An 18,576-nucleotide genomic window follows, 5' to 3' on the forward strand; every position below is an offset into this window, starting at 1 on the left:
TCATGGATTTTCCTCAGTAGGTTGGCTTTGAACCACAATCCTCTGATCTCAGTCTCCTAAGTGGGTAGGATTACAGACGTGAGTCGCTGGCACCCAGCTTCATCTATTTTTTTTTTAAATTTTTGAAAAGGCAACTACTAGAACATTTAAAATTACATACGTGGCATCCATTATTATATTCAGGTACGTCCAAGAGATTTACAACATATTCTGAGCTGACCAAGGTCTCTCTTTTCCACTAATAAATCCTTCTTTTTATCATAAACTATTGGGCAGGGGGAATAAGTTTTATTAAAAAGTATTGGGGCCAGGAATTTGGCCTAGTGGTAGAGTGCTTGCCTAGCATGCACGAAGACCCAGGTTCAATTCCTTGGTACCACATACTTAGAAAAAGCCAGAAGTGGTGCTGAGGCTCAAGTGGTAGAGTTCTAGCCTTAAGAAAAATCCAGGGGCAGTCCTCAGGCCCTGAGCTTAAGCCCAGGACTAGCAAAAAAAAAAAAAAAAAGTATAACTGGAGGCCACAAATGTGGTCTAGTGGTAGAGTGCTCATCTAGCATGCACGAAGCACTGTGGCTTAAGGGGTAGGGCAGTAGTCTTGAGCTGAAGAGCTTAGGGACAGCGCCCAAGCCCAGAGTTCAAATCTCATGACCAACAAAAAAAAAAGTTAAAGCTGGGTGCAGTGGCTCACACCTGTAATCCTACATACTCAGGAGGCTGAGATCTGAAGATCAAGGTTCAAAGCCAGCCTGGGCACAAAAGGACCTGAGACTCTTACCTCCAATTAACCTCTAGAAAAACCAGAAGTGGGGCTTGGCTCAAGGGTAGGGTGGGTAGCCTTAAACTGAAGAGTTGAAGGACAGTGCCCAGGCAGAGTTAAAAAAAAAAAAAAAAAAAAAAAAAAAAAAAAAAAACAGTTCAAGGCTAGTATGTACTATAGGTGAAACTTTGTTTCAATTTTTTTTACATTGTTTATCAGTGACTGAGAAAGCACAGAAGCAGTGACACCCAGGAGCAAGAAACTAGCAATGAGATCTTGACCTCAAAATACCATCCATATAAAGAACAAAGACACCTCATAGAAATGACTGGCTTGGCCGGGAGTTTGGCCTAGTGGTTAAAAGTGCTTGCCTAGCATGCATGAAGACCCAGGTTCGATTCCTCCGCACCACATACATAGAAAAAAGCCAGAAGTGGTGCTGAGGCTCAAGTGGTAGAGCTCTAGCCTTGAGAAAGTCCAAGGACAGTGCTCAGGCCCTGAGCTCAAGCCCAGGACTGGCAAAAAAAAAAAAAAAAAAAAAAAAAAAAAGAAATGACTGGCTTTAGGGCCAGGAATTTGGCCTAGTGGTAGAGAGATTCACTAGCATGCATGCAAACCCCAGTTTGATTCCTTGGTACCACATATCCAGAGAAAGCCAGAAGTGTGGCTCAAGTGGTAGAGTTCTAGCCTTGAGAAAGCCCAAGGACAGTGTCCAGGCCCCGAGTTCAAGCCCCATGACTGGCTAAATAAATAAATAAACCTGAAGAGGTGGTGATTCCAGGCTAGCTGGGGTGGAAGAGTCAGCATGCTTCCATCTCTTCCATCTCACTGGAGGAAGCTGGGCAGAGTGGGGCATACCTGCTATCCCAGCTACTGAGGAAAGAATGAAACAGGTGGATCAAAGGTCTAGGTGTAGGCCCAAGCAAAAATCAAGGCTGGCGGGCCGGGAGTTTGGCCTGGTGGCAGAGTGCTTGCCTAGCATACATGAAGACCCCGGTTCAATTCCTCGGTACCACATACATAGCAAAAAGTTGGAAGTGGTGTTGTGGCTCAGGTGGTAGAGTTCTAGCCTTGAGAAAAAAGTCCAAGGACAGTGCTCAGGCCCTGAGTTCAAGCCCCAAGACTGGCAAAAAAAAAAAAATCAAGGCTGGCAATAACCAGTACAAAACGGGGCTGGAGGCAAAATTCAGTGGTACAGTATTAATACCCTGAGTTCAAATCCCAGTACAACCAACAGAGAAATTTCAAACTACTTCAGATATTCATTTTAATTTATCATAGGTTATTTAGCAATAAAATGGAAAAAAAAAATACCAGCTCATGCCTATGATCCTCTTAGCTACTCCAGAGGCTGAGATCAGATGACCAGAGTTTGAAGCCAGCAGAAGCAGGAAAAGTCTGAAGCTCTTATCTCCAATGAACCACCAGAAAAACTTGAAGTGGTGCTGTGGCTCAAAAGTGGCAGAATGCTAGTCTTGAGGGGCAGCGTCCAGGCCCTAAGTTCAAGCCTCAGCACTGACCAAAAAGAAAAATAAATAAATAATTCCTTTGAAATGCAAAGCATCTCCTAACCAATTCCTTTGAAATGCAAAGCATCTCCTAGAGTGATCATGAGTGAATGCATTTCCTCACTCAGCGCACTCTGCATGCTGGCCAGGGCAGCCACTGAGCTGAGTGCACTTTCCAGATAGATGAGCTGTGTCCTGCTATGGCCAGCACAGTGTCAATCAATTAGCTACTTAGAAACTTACACAGGTGGAAAAAAGGACCACAGGAAAAAAGCACCAATTTACTAGTACTAGTTATCTCTGGATGCAGAAGGACAGATTTGCTCCTTTTGTTATATATTTTCTTTTTTTTTACATCATTTAACTGTTTTTATTATATATAGCAGGAAACATGAATCCATATTTATTATACAAATGAATAGCTATTCTAATTTTTTGTTATATATTCTTATAATAAAAATTGTATTTTTTCTATTATAAAATCTATTATTTTTTAAAGATACACATGAGATCATTGTGAAGGACAAAGGGAATTAGAGGCAAGAACGCATGAAGTTCATAAAAACTCAGGACCACAGCAGCCCCACAGAAGATAAGACAGCATTAACATGCATGCACTTGTAAAGCCACTCTACTTGCCATATGAAAAAGAATACAAAACATATCCCTTCCCAGAGGACAAGATTGTTTTGCTAGACATTTAGAATACAAAATTGACAACAGGACCACGAGTATCCATTATAATACAAATCCAATTTTCTTGGTACACATTTAAAGCACATAGGAAATAAAATTAGAGAATACTAAAGTTTAATTCCCTAAGCTATAAGTTACTATATCCATAGATTTATTCTTATGTTGTCCACAGTGCGACTGAGATTCACAGATGGGGCTGTATTTATTTGTACAGAGAGGTCAGAGAAGAAGTCTTCCATCTTGCTCTTACACTATGTAGAAAAGAAAAGGTCATTGAATTATAGGTTTCTCATTTCCTTCTCATCACTCTTCACACCAACTTCATGTTAAATCTAGAAACCAACGGGGTCTTTCAGCTTAGGACCAAGAATTGAATGAAGATCCAACAGTTCACTTGAAATATGCAGTTGTAAGGGGGGTGGGGGAGAAGAGGTGTCTGTGTGTGTTTGTGTGTTTGTATACCAGTCACAGAGCTTGCACTCAGGGCCTAAGCATTGTTCTTTACCTTTAATCTGCTCAAGGCTGGTTCTCTACCACTTTTGCCACAACTCTACTCCCTGATTTTCGGTGGTTAACTGGAGCTGAGAATCCATCCTGGCTGACTTTGAACTGTAATCCTCAATGCTCAGCCACCTGAGTAACTGGGATTACAGGTGTGAGTCACTGGCTGCTGGCTTAGTTGTCAGATTTAGAATGGTGGATGGAGCCAGACTCCAAGAAGAAAAGATTAAAAAAAAAAAAAATCTGTGTTGTCCTTAATGCACTGTTATCTCCTCTTTTGCTTTCCCTTGGTTATCTCATATTGTTACAGTATTTCACCTTCTTATCTGATATATTGGATATATGCATATTTGGTTATTTGAAATGGGATAGGGAAGGGGGGAAAACAAGATGAGGGGTGGGAGTGGGGGGAGGGAAATGGGACCAAGACATGAGAAAGGGTATCAATATATGCAAAGTAATGCACCCTCGATCTGGTGAATATAATGTAACCCTTCTATTAATTACAATTAAAAATATATGGGAAAAATAAAATAAATTTCTATTCAATGATCATTAGATAAAAGAAAAAAAAAATCTGTTGCAAAGCAAGGCTTCGGATGAAGGGAAGACGCCACATTAGGAAAGGGCTCTGCTGTGTGTCTGAAATGCCTTAAACCTATTCTCGCTCAAATACCACTTATAAAACCTGCTGCACAACCCAAACAAAATCCAAAACGACCTGCTTGCCCATGAAGGCAGATTTTTTTTTTTTTTGCATTTAAAAACGTTCAACTCCTTATTCCAAATGGCTTAATACGTCTATTATGGCATCCTCCCTTTCTAATTAAAAGTAATGGAATCTACTTGAGGACTTAGAGGGCAAGCACAGATTTTAAACATTAAAAAGAGCTTCAGTCAACTGCAGATGGATGAAAACATAAAAATGCATTAGAAAACTGAAAGCTATCGTTTATTTTTAAATGTATTTTTTATTATTTTTTTTTTTCCTATGCCAGTACTGGGACTTCAACTTGAGGCTTCATTCCCTGACTCAAGGCTGCCAATCCCCCACTTGAGTCTTGCCTCCAGTTTTGGGTTTTTACCGGTTAATTAGAGACAAGGGTCTCAAGGATCTTTCTGCCTGGGCTGGCTTCAAACTGCAATCCTCAGATCTCAGCCTCCTGCATAGCTAGGGTTACAGGCGTGAGCCACCAGAACTCTGCTCATTCTTTAGTAAACATATGAGATTAACTATGCTTCAGGCACCATTCTAAACATTTTTTACATATTAGCTCATCAATAAACCCTCTGAAAGTCAGACGTGGTAGCTCACACCAGTAAGTCCTAGCTACTCAGGAGGCTGAGCTCTGAGGATTGAGGTTCAAAGCCAGCCTGGCTCAAAAAGGACCTGAGACTCTTATCTCCAATTAGACTCTAGAAAATGGGAAGTGGGGCTTGGGTCAAGGGGAGCTGAAGAGCTCAGGGACAATGCCCAGGCTGAGTTCAAGCCCTATGACCCACCAAAAAAAAAAAAAAAAAAGCCCTTTGAGCTCTCAGGAGGCTGAGACAGGAGGATCCTGAGTTTGAGGCCAGTCTGGGATACATTGTAAGACCTTGGCTCAAACAAACAAATCCTCAGAGAAAGGTAGAACACAGCCAGAAGTTCTTAACTACAATACTATGCTTAATTTCAGAAGGTGAGAGCCCACAATTAACAATAACTTTTTAATCTAAGAAGTCAAAAAACTACAAATAAAAAATAATTTTTGTCCCAAACAGCATACTATATCAGCATGTTTTTCTCATTCACAAAGGCTTCTGCCTTTGACACTCAGCATAGGTAATGTTCTACAAAATAAAAAACTAGCTGAGAACTAGTGGCTCATGCCTATAATAGTATCCCCTCAGGAGGCCCAGATCTGAGGAGCCCCCTTCAAAGCCAGCCCAAGCAGGAAAATCTGTGCGACACTTAGCTCCAATTAACCAGCAAAACACCAGAAGTGGAGGAGTGGCTCAAATGGTAGAGGACCTGCCTTGAGTAAAAACAAAAGCAGTAGCAGCAGCAGCAGCAACAAGCAAGGCCAGGAGTTCAAGTTCCAGTACAGGCATGGAGGGGAGAGGAGGGAAAATTTAAGACTAGCCTTGCAGAAATGTTAGAATAACAATTTAAGACTGAATATTGAATTGTAAGCCAAGCATTTATGTGTCTCCATGCATGACACGTATTCAAATTCCAAAAGTCCAGAAATCAGAGCTGTGGCTCAGATGGTAGAGTGCTAGCCTTGAGCAATAACAGCTCAGGGAGCGTGCCCAGGCCCTGAGTTCAAATTCTTACCCCTTAAATATAGTCATTATGTGTAAATTTAAGAGAAAACTAAATCTAAAACAAACAAAAAAGTTCTTTTCAGATGTTAAGAGAACACAGAAATGACCTCACCACCCTCCTCTGAAGGTCCAAAAATCACCTCCAACACTGGAGCACAGAAAATAAATGTTAGGTCACAAAGCTAGTAAATTGCTCAGCCATGGTACAAATTCAGACATTGACTCTTGAAATGAGAATTCTTTGAAAACAGTTTTTTTTTTATTGTCTTTGAGTAGTGGTATCAATTTGTGAATGCAGTGCATTTTGATCAGTGTCACCCCATCTCTCCCACCCCGCACCCCACAAGTGACCTGGTTGTTTTTTTCTATGTACATTGCATATTGAGACTGTACTCACCCGCCCTTCCTCTCTCCATTCATCAGCCCTCCCTCAGCCCACTCCCATACCAATGTGCCAGCTTCCTGGTATTCATTCTGTTCAACTGTACGCTCATTTTCCAAAGGCATTACACCATTGGAATCCCCCCTTGTGTATGCTATACTTTAGTTAATATGTTGAAATGAGAATTTTTCACTACTGCTGGAGGGTTGGTTTATGAATGATCTGAAAGATAGTCATGTTTTCAAAGAGCGGTGGTGTTTGGCTAAGCCTACAGTGAAGATGTTAGCATACAAATTCCTTTTTACGCACTGACATGGACAACTACAATTTTTAGTATAGGATGTTTCGGGGAAGAAACTAAGTAAGTCATTATGCCTTACGTTTCAAGGGCCAAGTATCTTAGCGGATCCCTTCATTCAGTTGGCAGTGGTGTGGGTACTGTGTGCTAGGAGTCATGGCAGCAGACTTTGTTCAGCACCCAGAGAAGCATATATGTGCACCAGGCTTTGTTGTAACTAATCAATTCAATGCACTGGGACCTAAGAATGACTTGAAGCTTTGCCAACCATTCAGCGATAGGACTGAGGTTGGGATCAGGTGGTTATCTGGTCTCTACCATCCAAAGTAGGTGTACCTTTTATTTTCTTCCAGGAGCTGAAGAATGAGTGGAATCTAAATAACTACTGAGAGGTGCGTTGGGCCTGTCTCCTGCTTTGGAAGCCTACTCGTTTTTAGTACAGAGGAACTGAAATTTTAATATGTCACTAAAACCTCAGTTTACCAGGGTAGAGGATTATATTGAAATTTCTTTGTGTTTGCTTTTTAACAAGATGGTAAATGTGAATGTCTAAGACCATCAGTAAAAGAAGCAGTACCAAAAACAAATGTAATTAACAACAACAACAAAAGAAGCAGTACCAAAAAACAAAACAAAACAAAAAACACATCCCAGAGGAGAGGGTGAGATGTCTCTGTGTTATCTGGCATGGAAACCTGTTTATGCCCTGTTGACATGAAAATTGTATTAACTGGGAAAATGTGGCAGCTAGTGAAAAGCTGAAAAGTCAAGTACAATAAGTGACACTTCCAACCAGCTCATTGAGTGGTTTCATTAACAGCCAAGCGACCACGGACACGATTATCATGACTTTGTAATTCGAGTGGAGCAGAAAGCAATGCTAAGGAGCAAACCAAGGAAGAGAAGCTGTAGATGAGCGACTGCTGGCTGCTAATCAGTGCTGTGTACTATGTGAAACCTCAATGTGATTATTTATTTTTGTGCTAGTACTGGGATTTGAACCTGGGAGTTGTCCCTTAGCTTTCTCACTGAAGGATGTCACTCTACCACCAGAGCTACACCTCCACTTTCAACTTTTCTGCTCTCCCTGGCTTGAGATCCTCAGATCTCAGTTTCCTGAGAAGCTAGGATAACAGGTGTGAGCCACTGGCACTCTGCACAGGTGGATCTTAACCAACACTTTGCTTGTACCATGGCTCATGTGGAGCTGGCATTGATTCTGTCCTCTAACAAGCTTCGCTGGCACCTTATCTCTATATGGTTGCTGGTACTTCCCTTTGATTGCTCTTCTCGGGTCTCTCACTTGTCTCATGCTGAAATGTAAATTTGTGGAGGAAAAGAGCAATGCTCACCCCAAATACAGCTGGGTATCTTGCAATAGTGAGAATGTACCAAGGATGGATGGGACCTCAACCCTGTAACTGACCCCGATCCTTAGTATCAGGTAAAAATGTTCCTTGTCTCTCATGGCAGCCAGCTTTCTCCTTCTCCAGCCATATCACCCCTCAGGCAAACTCCTCTAACTCCAGCACATCCAGCCCACCCGGTTCTCAGAGGGCTAGAGTCACATGTTCAACTTCTGACAACTCTATTAACATGTCTTTTACGCATCTCCAACACTGAAGCACTGTGAGGAAAGGTGAGACCAGGCAGAAAGCCTGCCTAGCAAGCAGAGGCCTTGAGTTTAACCTAGGATGAAAAAAACTAACCAGTCTGGAACAGAATTCCTGCCTTTTCCTCACAAAACTGCTCTGGTTTGTCCTGGCTCCCGTCTGTCCTTCCGGTTTCCCTCCCAATTTCCACCCCCACCATACTCCCAAACAACCCTATACCTTGTTATAATCCATATTAAATCCATCAGCAAACCTTTTGAAACAAAACAAATCGAGTCAATAATTATAGATGTCACTGTGAATGCATGCCTACTTTCATAAACCTAAATAAGGCCAAGTGAATCTCAAGTTCAAAAGTTCAAGGCTAAAGCCCAGCATCCTGTGGCTCACACCTATAATCCTAGCTACTCAGGAGGCTGAGATCTGAGGATTACGGTTCAAAGCCAGCCAGGCACGAAAGTCTGTGAGACTCTTATCTCAAACTAATCACCAGAAAGCCAGAAGTGGCACAGTAGCTTAAGGGTAATAGCCTTGAGCTGAAGAGCTTAGGGACAGCATCCAAGCCCAGAGTTCAATCTCATGACCAGCAAAAAAAAAAAGTTCAAGCTGGGCAAGGTGGCTCATACCTGTAATCCTAGCTACTCAGGAGGCTGAGATCTGAAGATCAAGGTTTAAAGCCAGCCAGGGTTCAAAATGACCTGAGACTCTTATCTCCTATTAGCCTCCAGAAAAAACGGGAAGTGGGGCTTGACTCAAGGGTAGGGTGGTAGCCTTGAGCTGAAGAGCTCAGGGCCAAAATCGCCCAGATCCAGAGGTAGGGAAGTAGCCTTGAATTGAAGAGTTCAAGGACAGTGCTCAGGCCAAGTTTAAGCCTCATGATCCAAAAGTAAACCAAAAGTAAAAGTTCAAAGCTAGTATGTACTATAGGTGAAACTTTGTTTCAATTTTTTTTTTTTAAGTGTTTATCAGTCACTGAGAAAGCACAGAAGCAGTGACATCCAGGAGCAAGGAACATAACTAGCAATGAGTTCTTAGCCTCAAAATACTATCTTCCAATATAAAGAACAAAGGCTCCTAGTAAAAAGGACTGACTTTGGGGCTGGGAGTTTGGCCTACTGGTAGAGTGCTTCCCTAGCAGGCACGAAGACCCTCGTTTGATTCCTCCGTACCACATATACAGAAAATGCCAGAAGTGTTGCTGTGGCTCAAATGGTAGAGTTCTAGCCTTGAGAAAGTCCACGGACAGTGCTCAGGCCCTGAGTCCAAGCCACAGAGCTGGCAAGAAAGAAAAAAGGAAGGAAGGACGGAAGGAAGGAAGGACTGACTTTAGAGTTGAGGCAGAAAAAATGACATGAACCAAAAGCAATCAGAAGTGCCAGAAAGTACAGAAGTGTGCACGTACACATTCAAAAGATGTGTTACCAAAAGAACACAGAAAGCCCAGTGCTGGTAGTTTACTCCTATAATCCTATTCAAAAGCCTGAGATCTGAGGATCAAAATTTGAAGCTAGCTTGAGCAAAAAAGTTTTTTGAGATTCTTAACTCCAATTAGCCAAAAAAAAAAAAAAAAAAAACCCTAAGCAGAGATATGGTTAAATTGTTAGAGCACCAGCCTTGGTGAAAAAGCTACAGGACAGTGCCTAGACCCTGAGTTCAATCCCCAAGACTGGCACACACACATGTACACGCACACAACATAAGTTCAACTAAAAGAGCAACAGAGGAGCTGGAGGTACAGTTCAGTTTGTAGAACGCCAGACAATGAGCAAAAGTGGCATGTACCACGTTCAAGTCCCAGTCTCAGACCTAAAAAAAAAAGCAAAAAAGAGCAGAAGAATAATAGTATTAAAGCCCTAAGAATACTCATGAATTCTGAATGACATAAATAATCAAAGAACATACCTTATACATTCCATATATTAGAGTTTCAATTTATGAATGTAGAAAGAATGTGAAACCCAACAATGTCTCCAAAACTCCATAGCTACACAATGGTATCTTAAAGTATTTATAAGCATTACTAACATAATCTGATGAAAACTAAAACTAGTACACAGAAATAAGATACTGGCAAAGTCTCAAAAGTATCTCTCCCAAATATTCACAATTACTGTTGTGGTCTCTCTCTCTCTCTCTCTCTCTCCCTCTCTCTCTCTCTCTCTCTCTCTCTCTCACTCATACTCATACACACACACACACACACACACAAATTCTTTTATACACCACCCTCCAGTAAGTAGCTTAATTCCCTTCTCTTGAGTGTGGGCTGGACTTACTAACACTAACTTGCTTCTCCTGGAAAGAAAATTACAAACTTTACAGCAGAGAAACAGTAACAAAGGGATCTCCACTTATTTGATAAACTGTCCAGCATATGCTGGCATTAGAACATCGTATCTCTGAGCTAGTCCAGAAAATCCACAATTGCAGTCTAGTCATGAGAAAATTTCAGGCAAACCTACATGAAAGGGTACCTAGAATATACCCAACCCAGTACTCTAAAGCATCAAGGTCCCAGGAGATTAGAGAAAACTATCACATGTTAGAAGATTCAGAGAGCTGACAACTGAGGCAATGTAATATCCCGACTCTGATGTGGTTAATGGAATGGAAAAAAAGGATATGAATGGAAAAACAGATAAATACAAATAAAGTCTGAAGTTTGGATGAAACCAATGAAGTCCTATTAACTTGATAAATGCACCATGATTATCTAAGATGCTACAACACTAGAGGCTGAGGAAAGTGTAGATGGCAGCAATTCATAAGGGAATTACTGTCTCAAATGGAAAGAAGGTACTAGAATCTAATATAAGCAGCTAAAAATGCTGCTTAACTGCTTAACTCTTACTTACTTTGCCAGTCCTGGGGCTTGAACTCAGGGCCTGAGCACTGTCCTTGGGCTTTTTCAAGGGATCTACCACTTGAGCCATGGCACTGCTTCTGGGTTTTCTTTTCTTTTTAATGTATGTGGTACCAAGGAATTGAACCTGGGTCTTTGTGCATGCTAGGCAAGCATTCTTACCACTAGGCCAAATTTCTGGCCCCTTATCTCTTACAATATACAGGACAATCCCTCTTTCTTTTTCTTTTTCTTTTTTTTTTTTGGCCCCCTTCTTTCTGGCCCCGCTCGCTCCGGCCCCGCTCGCTCCTGGCCCCGCTCGCTCCTGGCCCCTTCTCGCTCCGGCCCCGCCTCGCTCTGGCCCCGCTCGCTCTGGCCCCGCTCGCTCCGGCCACCACTCGGTTGGGCTCCGCTTGCTTGCTTTCGCTCTCTGTCGCTTGTTGCAGTCTCCTCTCTGGCACTTCCGGCTTGGTTGTATCTCGTCTCTGCCACTTCCGGCTTGGTTGTGTATGTGGGATACCGAGGAATCGAACCCGGGTCTTTGTGCATGCTAGGCAAGCACTTTAACCGCTAGGCCAAACTCCCGGGCCCCGACAATCCCTCTTTCATAAAAGATTATCCAGTTCAAATTATCACTAGTGCTCAGTTAGAAAAACTCTAATATAAAGGAACCTTATGACCAATTTGTGCAATTTCTGTAAATCTATCATTTTAGAATAAAGTTAAGGTGGCTCAAGTGGTAGAGTGCTAGCCTTGAGAAAGCCCAAGGACAGTGCTCAGGCCCTGAGTTCAAGCCCCAGGACTGGCAAAATAAAGTTAAAATACACATACACACACACCCTTCCAGATTCAATCACCTCCTAAAACCTTGGCCTAGAACCTTAGCCAGTTCCATCACCTGACTCTGTATTTGTGTGTGTGTGTGTTATCGAAACTCTCTAATCCTCAATTGTTTCATCTAAAGAGATATATATAAGGAATGCAAACAGAAGCATATAAAGATAACACATTAGAGAGTTACTGATAATATTAGCAAAATGGAATCAAATGCTTTTCTTTTAAAAAGAAATGGAGCCAGGCATTAGTGGCTCTCCTAGCTACTCAGGAGGCTAAGATCTGAGGATCATGAAAGCCAGCCTGAGCAGAAAAGTCCCTGAGAGACTCTTATCCCTCAAAAACTGGAAGTAGCACAGTGGCTCAAGTGGTAGAGAGCACTAGCTTTTAGCACAAATAGGCTTAGGAATATGTAACAATCAGGAGGTTGAAATCTGAGGATCATGGCTTAAAGCCAGCCTGAGAAACTCCAACTTATCTCCAGAAGCAGAGGAGTGGCTCAAGTGGCAGAGCATTAGCTTTGAGTGATAAAGCTAAGGCACAGCGTGCAGATCCTCTGTGAAAGCCCCAGTACCAGCACTAAATACATTAGATAGAAATAGAAAGTGTACCACAGGTAGCTAGCACTCAGGACACATTACTGAATCTCCAGCTTCTCCCTGGCCTCTAAGCCTCTCATGTCCTCCATTTTCCCCTAGTGACACCACACCTTCCACGCTATGCGGGAGACCACGTCATTCTTCACTGGATTCACAATTTCTTACCAACACCTGTCTTCTGGTACCTCGAGCAGAGATCTGCCTGTCAGTGGAGAGTGGCGTGGGACCGTGGGACTGACCACTGAGGTTTGAACCCCAGCTGCCCATCTCACAAAGAGGCAGTGTAACAAAAAGAAAGAGTTGGTTCTTGTGAGTCTTAAATGGCTTCTTCTGATACACTGAAACCGATTGCTGCTGGAGAGAAATCACAGGGCCATGCTGGGTGGCACCAGGACATTCGGGACCTCCACTACCTCCAAGAAGTCTGCTCTGTTTCTTCGGCATGTGAGTGTCTGCCTCCCTCCCCCACGCCCGGGTGCAAGTGCTGACAGATTCACATATGCTGCTCAGGAATCTCAAGTCTACCAGCTTCCGTCATCCTTAGCAGATGATCAAAAATGACAAGAGGATGCATCACCAACTCTTTCCCATCTCTGTCAGCTTCAAACTTATTTACAACGCCATCCATCTTTATTGCCTTCTTTTATGCTCCCTGAAAGAAGAGTAAGAGTACTGCTACCATGGGGGGGTGGGGGGAACAAGTTTTCTGTTTACGCCCGACATCTCCTCCCCTCTGCTATCCTGTGGCCTCTATCTACCTCCCTCCCCCTCCCTCTTTTCACCCTGACCCCTCATACACATGCATTTTGTTCATTTCTCCTCTCCATTGGTTCTCTGCTGTCTCATATAGTCATGTTCTGTTCAAGACCCTCTAAATTTAAAAGAAAGGAGGCAAGCATGTAGATCTCTGGCAACTCCTCTCTCCCATTTCCTTTAGCACCCTTTGTGGCAACCCCTGTATTAGTCTCAACTAGCTACATTTAGCTGATATTTCATCCTAGGACCCTGTTCAATTCATTACAATGTGGCTAACTGCTCCCTGAAGTTTCAAGAAGCAGTTCTTAATCACCAAGTCTCAGAGACTTTATTCAGTCCTTATCTTACTGGTCGTTTTTACCCTGTGGACCAGTCCTAGACCTTGAAATATTCTCTTCCTCCCTTAGCGTCCTGGAGAAATGTCTCTGAGTTTCCTTTCTTTACCAGGGCTGTCTGCCACAGACAACTGAGTCCTCTCCCTGCTGGCTCCAGCTCACCACTTGAATGTGAGAATTATCCTAAAATTGTATGTATCTTTTCCAATTCTGTAATCTTATTATTTATCCTCTCCTACTGGTAATTCTTCCTAAATCCCTTGTATGTCCACCCCCTTCCTCTACTTTCCTCATCATTTCTCTCCGGGAATAAAATTTCTAACTGGTGCTTCTTCTAATTTTGCTTCTAAAACTTGAGCATGAAAGGGAAAAATGTCAAACAGCACTGTACTACTGTTGTAAAATGATGCCATGTTGAGATTCTACTGTTTTAGATATATAGGGTTGAATTATAATTTTCACTTTTTAAAAGACAGTTGATAGAAAAGTTGTAATTATTTGTGCAGCTTATTTGAATTTCAAGATGACAGCACCAGTGTCCCTCTTTCTGAACTTAGTTAGCTTATGTATTACTTTTTTTTTTTTTTTTTTTTTGGTTATGGGGCTTGAACTCAGGGCCTGGGCACTGCCCTGAATCACCTTGTTCTCAAGACCAGTGCTCTACCACTTAACCTACAGTGCCACTTCCAGTTTTTAAGTGGTTAATTGGAGATAAGAGTCTCACAAAGGGGCCGGGAGTTTGGCTTAGTCGTTAAAGGGCTTGCCTAGCATGCATGAAGACCCGGGTTCGATTCCTTGGTACCACATACATAGAAAAAAAGCCGGAAGTGGTGCTGAGGCTCAAGTGGTAGACCTCTAGCCTTGAGAAAGTCCAAGGACAGTGCTCAGGCCCTGAGCTCAAGCCCAGGACTGGCAAAAAAAAAAAAAAAAAGAGTCTCACAAAGGGCTGGGAGTTTGGCCTAGTGGTTAAAGTGCTTGCCTAGCATGCACGAAGACCCGGGTTTGATTCCTCGGTACCACATACATAGAAAAAAGCCAGAAGTGGTGCTGAGGCTCAAGTGGTAGAGCTCTAACCTTGAGAAAAGTCCAAGGACAGTGCTCAGGCCCTGAGCTCAAGCCCAGGACTGGCAAAAAAAAAAAAAAAAGAGTCTCACAAAGACTTTTCTGTCCAGGCTGGCTTTGAACTGTGATTCTCAGATCTCAGCCTCCTGAATTACGCTTTCTTGATTAGCTCAGATGACCCATTCATTCAAGCACATTCCCACCACCAAGAATCCTAGTCTGGGGCTGGGAAGGTGGCTTAGTGGTAGAGTGCTTGCCTAGCATGCATGAAGCCCTGGGGTTTGATTCCTTAGTGCCACATGAACAGAAAAGGCCAGAAATGGTACTGTGGTTCAAGTGGTAGAATGCTAGCCTGGAGCAAAAGAAGCCCAGAGAAAGTGCCCAGGCCCTGAGTTCAAGCCTCAGGACTGGCAGAGAAAGAAGGGGGGAAGGGGAGGAGAAGGGGAGAAGAGGGGAGGGGGAGGAAGAAAAAGAAAGAGACCTCTTCCCTGCTTCCTCTCACTTGTAGGCACCTATGTGCATACCTGTCATTTGTTATACTATATTAGAATTATGATGATCAGCCACCTTCTCTTCCTAAACCTCTTGCAAGACTAAATACCATTCATTCTACATATACTTTTAGTCCTGCTAGAGTGTCTATAGCTTAAAATGCACCCAAACATTTGTCGTTTGCCAAACATATGTGCCAAACATAGTTAGAATTTCTAGTTCTCCAAAGAAAAACCAGCAAGGAAGGAGCCTGAGAACTTAGCCAGGCACTCTGGTGATGAAAGAAGAATGGGGAAGTAGGAATCACAGAAAAAAGATTGGCAAGTTTGAAAATAAAGCTCACTCTTTCACACTCAAAGACAGACACACACATCAGACAAATACACACACAGACACCTGCCTCTTACATAAAACAGAGTGATGCGGGCATTTCAGGGCCACAGTGAGCTGAAAAATCATAGGATCTGGCAGATTTCAAGACCAACAACTAGAGCCTAACAGCACCTGTTCCAGTTCAACTACACATCACTGCAGCCCACAATAGCAAATCTCTCTCATGAACCAAATACTAATCTCATGATGCTTCACCATGGAGCAATTTAGAAGACTTATTATATGAAATGTGCCAAAGCATGAATTTATAGCTGATGCTCATTTGGCAAATATGGCTGGCACGGCTAGATGCTGGAAAGCATGTATGCAAATAGGCAAATAAAAGTTTTTAAGCTCTCAGACTTAAATATTTACATTACCATAAATGTACAGAGATAAATGTTTATATAAGTACACACAGAATGCATTTCCGGAACATTTTTTAATGTGACTCTTAGGGTAGCAGTTATGAAGTGACATTATTTCTTTATGGGACTCAGGATAAGATTCTAAAAAAAAATGAATTCTGACAAAATGTTAATGGGGTACAAACATTATTGTAGAAGTTCCTCTGCATATCACTCGTATCCTAATAGTTCAAAGCAATCTTATCTTTTCCTTTCAGTACAACACTTCTCTTCCAACCCTGGAAAACAGCCAAAGATAAATGTCAGCCCCTAAACAGGGGGTGGTAGAAAGGATAACACATGTCAAAAAGCTTTAAAAAAAATCATTTGACATTTTTTCCCACATAATATAATCTTGTTGGTCTCCAAAATAAAGACATGATAAAATATTTTCTCCTCCTGCCCTCTGACATCTACGGGTAGGGGAATGTTTGTTTTGTTACATAGTTGAAGAGCTGGTCACAGAGCTGTGGTATGAATTCTGCTTTCGTTGTTAACTGGTCATTTCAGTGCTGAGAGCAACTTACTCTCAACTCAGGAAGCAAAGTAAAGCACCTTACCTGCTATTCTAATTTACTAAACGAGCCACCAAAGGGAAGAAACGCTTAGGCAATTCAGAATGCAATCAGGATAAGTCAGTGAAACGGGCAAAATCTAGAATGTTCTGAGATTACAAAAGAAGCCATCATTGAGTTAAGTATCCAAGATTGCTCATGGAAAGTTTTACCCCTGTGGATAATTCCGTTGGGTTTTTTTTTTCACTTTCACACTGCAGAGAGCAATATTCTCTCTATACACAGTACTATGTTGCTTCAATTATCAGAAAAAAAAAAACAAAACACTGGATGAACCCAAATAAATAAATAATAAAAATCAGCACGTAGGTTCCCACACAGAATCCCTGAAGCAGTTCCAATTCAGGTGAAAAGCTGTTCACATATTACCATCCAATGACCTAAAAATAGCCTTTTATGTAAGTCTCCAAGTATCTAATTGAACGTGTAAGTCCTACGACATTCAACAGAGGCAGAAGAAAAGGGGGGGGCCTTGTACTAGCTTGGTTTTCTATAGTAAGAGCCAATAAAGATGAAATCATACTTTTCCTCTAACTCATCACTACCCTTCCACGCCAGGCATCCAGTTAACTCCATTCCACAGCTCTGATTCCTAAACTTGGATCTTGAAGAGAGGAGAAAACGGATGTGCACAGGCACCCTGGTATGTCTGTTCTCAGCAATCTTTGTAATGTAGCCTAGGGACCGAAATCAAACTCCCTGATGGACCAGGCAGAAGATGGGGAAGGTGAAGAAGTGGAAAGGGGGGGGGGGGGATAGGGAGGGGAGAGGACATGGTTCAGACTCCGGGTCCTCTTTCCCCGCGGGGGGAGGGGGGGGTAAAAGAAAAGTTCAGGAACCAGTGAGTCAACGGGGTCAGGGAAGAGACGGAGCAAACCCCGGATTCCCTCCCCCGCCTGGAAGGGGGAGCGGGGGGGGGGGTCCCCCAGCCAACGGCGTGGAGGAGGGCAGGCGTGGGAGCTCCAGGCTCCATCCATGCCCAGGGCTTGCAGGCGACGCTGCCCCCCTGAGTTTTTTGGGGGGGCTGTAGATGCGGCCGGAGCCATCCTCAACTTTTGCCTCCTCTGGGGGGCGCCGCGCTCCCGGGGCCACGGCCCGACCGTGGGCGAGGGGGGCTGGGCCGGCCGGGCGGCGAGGGGCGCGCGGCGCCGGCGGGGCGCGGGGTGGGACCTGGGTGGGGGGAAACCCCCGAGAGCGCCCGCCGGACACCCCGAGCCCCCCGGCGGCCGCCGCCCGGCCCGCGTCCGCGTCCTCCCCCGCAGCGACCCCGGCCCGCCGGCCGGCGTCCGGAGACCTGAGGGGACGCGGGCGGCCCTGCGCCCCCACCCTCCCGGGCCCCCGTTACCTGAGGGGTGCGCACAACACCGCGGGGATCTCCGTCGCCGCCCGGCCCCCGTCCCCTTCCTGGTGACCGCCGCCGCTGAGCAACTGACACTGACTAACAACTAACTAACTACTGGCGGCCGCCGAGTCCACCGCGCGCGCCCGGCCGCTCGCCTTCCCCGCCCGTCCGCCCGGCCCACCAGCCTGCGCGCTCCGCCCAGCCCCTGCGCGCCGCCCCCTCCGCGCGCGCCCGCCCGCGGCTCGCGCCCGCGGCGCTCCAGGAAGGTGGGAAGGAGCGAGCGCGCACGCGCACGCGCCTCCGACCCGTCGCTCGGCCCTGTAGGAGGAGTCTCCTCCAAGACCCGCCTTTCGGCGTGTCAATCTTCCGAGAACCCAACCTATACGGCGTGTGATTGGTGGTGTGGGCGGGGTCAACGCACGGGGGCGGGGCGAATGAGACCTTGGGCCCGCGTGGAGAGGAAATTCAGGTTCAATTAGTTAGGCGCTGGAAGAAACGGGCAACCGAGATCTTTTCCCGCTCGGAGACTGGTCCTTGTGTGTCAGCCGGCCGCCGAGTACAGAATACGTGTTTCCTAGGACGCCAATATCTAGTAATTACCAATTAAAATCCCACCATCAGCCGGGAGGGAGGGGCGAAGCGGGGGTGGGAGGAGAAGTTGCCTTAGCCAACCAAAAAAAAACTACATCTCCCAGGAGCCTCCGCGAAAATGAGTCTCACCTTGCGTAAGCACGTACTCTTTCGCCGTATTGGGACAAAATAATCCCTTCTTTTTTTTTTTTTTTTTCCTTTTCTTTTTCTTTTTTTTTTTTACATCTTTTTTTTCTTTTCCTTTCCTGAAAAGGAGCAGGAGAGATTTTAACTATTTCACTTTTCTCCTCCCCGGAAGGATTTCTAA

General features: G+C 44.2%; 1 protein-coding gene and 1 long non-coding RNA gene across 2 annotated transcripts in view; one reads left to right on the forward strand and one right to left on the reverse strand.

The window, feature by feature from the left end:
- The window catches only part of LOC150044084 (uncharacterized), a 93,563-nt gene extending 75,720 nt beyond the window's left edge, over positions 1-17,843 (reverse strand). The window contains exon 1 of the long non-coding RNA XR_016533187.1: positions 17,682-17,843. This is a non-coding gene — a long non-coding RNA (uncharacterized LOC150044084). The remainder of the gene's footprint in view (positions 1-17,681) is intronic.
- A 270-nt stretch (positions 17,844-18,113) lies between these two features.
- Positions 18,114-18,576, forward strand: part of Hmg20a (high mobility group 20A) — a 55,318-nt gene continuing 54,855 nt past the window's right edge. The window contains exon 1 of the mRNA XM_090321716.1: positions 18,114-18,270. The gene's annotated coding sequence lies outside the window, so the exon portion shown is untranslated. The remainder of the gene's footprint in view (positions 18,271-18,576) is intronic.

The sequence above is a fragment of the Megascapheus bottae genome, chromosome 30 (genome assembly GCF_031878675.1).
Source record: "Megascapheus bottae isolate mThoBot1 chromosome 30, mThoBot2.hap1, whole genome shotgun sequence".
In the NCBI taxonomy this organism is placed as follows: Eukaryota; Metazoa; Chordata; class Mammalia; order Rodentia; family Geomyidae; genus Megascapheus; species Megascapheus bottae.